Source organism: Erpetoichthys calabaricus, chromosome 12 (assembly GCF_900747795.2).
Source record: "Erpetoichthys calabaricus chromosome 12, fErpCal1.3, whole genome shotgun sequence".
NCBI lineage: Eukaryota > Metazoa > Chordata > Cladistia > Polypteriformes > Polypteridae > Erpetoichthys > Erpetoichthys calabaricus.
This window is the reverse complement of record NC_041405.2, coordinates 63,380,852-63,386,851: the sequence shown is the minus strand read 5'-3', so window position 1 is coordinate 63,386,851 and position 6,000 is coordinate 63,380,852. Positions and strand designations below refer to the sequence as shown.

The window sequence follows — 6,000 nt, the reverse complement described above, 5'->3', positions numbered from 1 at the left end:
TCAATAGAGAGCTTACAGTATGAGTGTGTTGGAGAGTAGCATGGGGAGGATGTTTTAAAAGTGCATATAAAAATATACAGTTCAAAAGAAATCAGAAATATGCAAAAATATGATCACAAATATCCTTAAAATCGAGGCGGCCAAGTCAGAGAGCTATAAAGAATTCTATTTCATTTCATGTTTTAATTAATGCATTCTTATTTTAATCTCACCTTCTTTTTTTCTCCAGGTCTTCTCGACCACATCAACATTTATTAGCAAAGGGAACACTGCCCCCTTTCAAGCGTGCATTGAGATGCTCGGGTAGGATGCGTCTTGCATGGATGCACAGATGAAAGCGCACCGCTGCCTCGCTCCTGCAGGACAGTGTGACTTTAAGGCAAGATCTATCATTTGTATTCGGCTCGCGGCCCCACCCTCTCGGTGACGTCAGCCGGAGGAGGACTACTCAGCAGTACTAAGAGGCTGAGTTCATCTGACTTGAACGGCTGAGACGAGGAGAGCGTTACGCACAGAAACCTCCTAACACTTCATTCAGCAACTTCAGAGAGCAGCGAGCGGCTCTCGCATCCGTGTGCTTTGAACTGGGCACCTTCCCCCTAACAGCACGGACTAACAAAATACTTCATGTTTAAGAAAGCAACACAATACATAACAGAAAGCTAGTGGCTAGTTTGTTGCAGGCAAAAATAATGAAGAGGTTTTGTGTGACTTCAAGAGCATCACCACTCCAAACTGTGGATCTGACACAGATGTCCAAGTTATTAATATCCATGTCTTCAGCGGCATATTAACTGTGCGGACTGAGAAAAGGAACAGTTTGTGAAGATTTTTTTTCTTTCTAACTTGCATCAGAGATGAATAATCTATAAACATGCCGCGATTGTAAATCGCTGTGATTTGGAAACACCAGTGGCGTTATTTTATACTTGGGATTGCATCGCAGTTTGTTACTTCAAGCAAGAGGAATTACTTCATTTTATATCGTTGTGTTATTTTCACCACATTAAAACTGAGCCCTAGACTTTGCCAACAAATAATATGGATGGCTGTCAGTAACTGGATTTTATGTTCCTCTTAATCTTAATGTATTTGCATGGTAACATATTTATTTATTTATTCATTCACTTCTGCCCTGGCAGCTCTTCAGTTCCTGATGTTGTTACGTGCTGGGGATTGCAATTAAATTGGCACGGTTTGCCCATTGGAATTCAAGGTAAGCAAGTGTATTAATTGCCTTGATACAGAAGACGATCGGGATTTTGTTATATTTATTTTGCAAAGAAATACACACGTCGCAGAACTATGTGTATTATATTTGATTAAAGATTGATTTTATACATACGAGTCTAGCTTACAGTAAAAACAGTTAAAAGTTGCGGCGTTTTTTTTTGTACGTTAAACAATATAAGACATTTAGATAAAAACTAGAGTATATATAAAAATACCTGGGAATATGATCAATAGCCCATATCACATTCTCAATGTTTTAGCACTGATGGGGGTTGGGCAGAACGACAAGTTCTTTAGTGTAAAGTACCGAAGTGACACTGCCTGCCCCACGAGCTGCTCGGTTACCAGCAATGCTAAACCCATAAACGTGCACCGCCGGCATGACGATTGATGCAAAGACCCGTACGGCGATTAGCAGCTTTATTCTGCATTGGGAAGTACATCCATACTACTGAAAATACGGGGAGGAAAAAAAAAACTGTGCCTGAAAGGAAACTGTGTTACTGGTGTTACGTTTAGGTGTGAGAAAGGAGAGATTACAATTGTTACTGAACATTTATACCAAATTGCAGATGCATTTATCATCTGATTGCTCTTGCGGTGTGCCGTTGGAAAGGCGCCGCCGATTACCGCGTTGCGTGCGAGCCAAAGGGAGATCTTGTGTGAGTCGCGGGGATCCTCTTCTTTCTGATGCTTACTCTGGCTTTCTCTTGAGCCCTCCATAAATGTACACGGGTCACATAATTGCATTTCTCTCAACCAAGATAACAACGGCATATTGAAGTGTATAACGGGTAAAGCATTTTAATGAAAATAAATTAGAAAAAAATCGAGGAAAAGCATTGCTGAATTGAGCAATTGAGCACCCATCTTATAACAGCAGGCAAGATTTAAAAAACAATAACAATTACAATTTGCCTGGGAGTGTTGCAGTTTGTTATTTATCTAAGAAGATATCGCTTGACAAAATCAACAACGTATAGAAATATGGGTTAAAGGCATGCAGGTACCCAAGAGAATGCAGTTATTAAATTTGCTATTACTGGTAATATAAGCAACCTTCGGAGATGCGCCTTAATATTGAACGTTGCTTTTTGATTCGATGCGGAGGTTGGTGGATTAGAAAAATTAAGAAATTTTCACAAATAGAAAATCCAATAATCTGAAGCCATCGCATTTGTATTCACCACACGTGTTTAAGTTTTTCCCACTCTACTTTTACAAGCACGGGATGAGGAAACCCTACGTGCTTTTTTGCCGTTTCTTGGGCTACTTTGTTATTTGAATAGACATCATCGCATCACTGCTTAAAGACAGAAATGATCAAGATACAAGGCTAGTAACGCAGTGTTCATGCAGCTGGATTAGAGAATGCGTGCCTGGTTCACTAAATAACGTGAGCTGCATCCCCCGGCGGGTGCGTTTCGTTCTCGTTACAAGAGCGCGGTCGGAAGAAGCACCGTCGATGCGGACGCCGAGGCGATACAACTCGTTTATCCGGGTAAAACGCAGGTGTCTCATGTCACGCTGGAAATCTGCACAGAACAGGTGAAAGCCTATCTGGAACGTGGGTCAATGTGCTTCATCCTCTGGTTTTTTTGTGATCTGCTGTGTCTAAGTGGGCAGACCAGAGTTTCTAAGTTACCTGCGGCTGACGATATCAGAATCGGCGTAGAGCACCGGGCAGTTTCATTGCTGAAAGGGAAGATATGAAATTTGTCACTAATTACGATTTGTCGTCGCGAGATCTGCCTCAATGTGTGTTCCCACGTTGCGTCTGTTGTGTAGAGCAATAAAATACAGGTAAGTCAAGTGACAGATGCACCCGCTGTAATTGTGCCCACCTGCCTCCGCGTAGCACATCCACGCCTCGTCTCTTGATGTATATCGATGAAAGGTTCTCTGCTTTTTGTATACATAATACATGAAGCGCCCTTCGCGGCTGGTATTATGTTACAAACCCGAAATAACAAGAAATAAATAGTAGCGACCTGCGGTCATGAAAACGGACATATTTCAGAACTTGTGTGCGCGTGACATATCGGTCTGTACAGCCCTTAAAAAGTAGGGAGGAAAGAGCGACATACATCACTCGCGATTTGAATTTTGTTTAGGACGTATTGCTAAAAAGACTTGGAAAGCAAAAGGCGAAAATATGTATTATTTGTAATTACGTTATGCAATGTGTGTCCACAGAGCAGGACACCCACCCACCCGCATAGTCCAATTCATGGTCGCGGTACGGCTTTTAATGACTTCTGGTGCTCACGGTAACCTTCTTACGAAGCAACAACACTGACTTTTAAGAAAGGCCATAAAACTGTTTCTTCTTGAAGGAATATAAGGCAGATAATTTCACTCATACGAGCAAGATTTCTTAGTTCTTCAAAAAACGCTATTGCTGAACAGTGGACACACAGCAAATAACCTATCCTTGCAAGTAACTAACCGTAGCCAGCAATTTTAATGCTACACACACCCTTCTAAGAGGTATTTCATAAAGTGCATGAGTTATAATGGTCATAATGGTCTGTTTTCATCACAATAACCAGAATTTTTTTCTTCATTAATTATGTATTTTTTTAAATGTGTGTTTACTATTAAACCCTGTGGACCTCAAATACAAACTTGGGAAAGCACCTGCCATTTTCCCGTTAGGCTTATAAGCACATACTTTCTGGTCATAGTGAGTGTAAGCTGCAGTATATTATACCCTAGATTTTAATTACAAACCTACAGTTCTAAAGTCCCATGGGACTATTATAAAATCTGTTCAATACTTTAGAGAATCCTATAATATAAGCCTTGATCAAATTAAGATTTTATAAGGAGAAATATTCAGGCAACATAAGAGGTTCATGTTAGTGAATACAATATACCATACAGTTAAACTAAAATCTGCACCTTCCGTAGAGCTTTTGTGTCCTTTGGGAAAATTAGAAAATCCTTTTATTTTTATACATGGACTTACATTACTACACCTAAACTCTAATGATTGCTTTGTAATCATGTCCATATGGTGGTGCTTATAATAATGCATTTCACCCACAAAAAAATCTTGTATTTTAATTGTAGCGCAAGCTTTATGCACTTTTATCCATAGGGATTACTTTGTGTTAATTTCGCTTATGAGTTTCTGTAAGACACTCTGCTTTGTGACAGTTTTCCACCGGTGGTGTGAATTATTTGTAAGATATATGTGTCTTAACGAATAATTCTACAGCATTAATGGCAGTATACTTTTCTTCAATAATTGTCTTAAAAGTTTTCATTACAGAATTATTTCACACTCCTTAGTGATACTGTATTAGGAACACAATTGTAATTGTTTTAATGTGTCTCTTATATATCATTACTTGAAAAGTTTTTCTTGATTTATTATCTGTAAAATAAATCTATTAAATTTTAAACTTTGGTGATGACCACACTTTTACTATAGGGTCTCTGTATCGTGATTAGTGTTTTAGCTTTTTGTACACCACTTCCATTGCATACTAAATAAAATATTTATTTCAGAGCCTGCATTTATCTGCAAGGAGCATTTTTGTAGAATTATTGTCTGAGTGACATCTTCAATGGTAAACCAACACCTTTGGGGTAACGGAATCATCAAGGAGATGATGCTTACTGAGGTGTCAAATTCATTTTTTACATTTACAGAAGAAATACTATGTGTATGCACTTAACAACTAGGCAATTGTCATAAAAAGAAAAAAAAAACTTTTGAGCTTGATTTTTCTTCAGCACTAATGAAATAAGTAAAAAAATAAGATAGGAACAAAACCTTTCTTAATCAAAACATGTTAAATGTCCTAAGAAACGTGTTTTTATTCCCAGATTATTATTTATGGAATCATTTGGTGTGGAGAGAGGTTTTACTTTTTTGCATTATATCTCAAGAGACATTATGCTGTCTTTTGGGTGCAAGGTGGGATAATTATAAAATATCATATTTGTACTTTTTCATTTCTTCACATATTCCTTAACACCTATGTCTTAACATGGTCCTCTCCACTTTTGTTGTTTGCTATAGACGGCAGGGATAATTTAAATGCAGTGGAACACTGTCTCTGTGGATTGGTTTCATACATCACAGCTCTTGCAGAAGAGAGATCAAAGATATGAACTAGAAGTCTTTTACATAGTGTATATGCAACATCAATCTAGGTTTCTTAAAAGTAGAGACACAGTTACGAGACTCAATAATTTTCCTTGTCTGAATATAGCAGATATTTCTATTAAAGGGGTGGGTGCAGGGTTACAGATGTACACAATGCTATTAAGTTTGTGAATTTAGTATATGGTGTTCTCATATTGAAATCACAGCTTTTCGAAGAAGATGTGGAAGAATCATGAATATAGTTGGCTTAGATCAAAATGCTGTATGTTAAGGCCAGTATTATCATAGTGATGCCAGTAGCCTAACAAAAATGTGTTGCATTTTCAGGGATGGTTGAACTATTAAAAATTTTCAGCCTTACGCAGCATACCACAGGCTCTACTTCGCAGAAAGTGGAACAAATCCACTGCAAGTTCAATGGGCATCAACCAGTTCATTCAAAGGGAGTCCTGAATGTGAATTTCCATAAGCTTACCGGTTAGGATTATGATTCATGGTAATGGCACACACAGTAGTAACGTGGGATAGAAGTCAGAAGAAAGTTCTAATTTTATTTTATTTTTATTCAGTTCAGTGAAATGCTTTAGTGTTCATGGCGTCTGCTGATCCAGCCAATGTGTGATCCAAACCTGAGCCAAAGCAGATAA

At 38.3% G+C, this 6,000-nt stretch overlaps 1 protein-coding gene across 3 annotated transcripts in view; it reads left to right on the top strand.

The window, feature by feature from the left end:
• The first annotated feature begins 482 nt into the window (after nucleotides 1-482).
• pcdh11 (protocadherin 11) overlaps nucleotides 483-6,000 on the top strand; it is a 970,759-nt gene continuing 965,241 nt past the window's right edge. The window contains exon 1 of one of the 3 annotated variants that reach the window (XM_051935327.1): nucleotides 483-1,216. The gene's annotated coding sequence lies outside the window, so the exon portion shown is untranslated. The remainder of the gene's footprint in view (nucleotides 1,217-6,000) is intronic. The other 2 variants (XM_028815647.2, XM_051935328.1) reach the window with 2 other exon arrangements.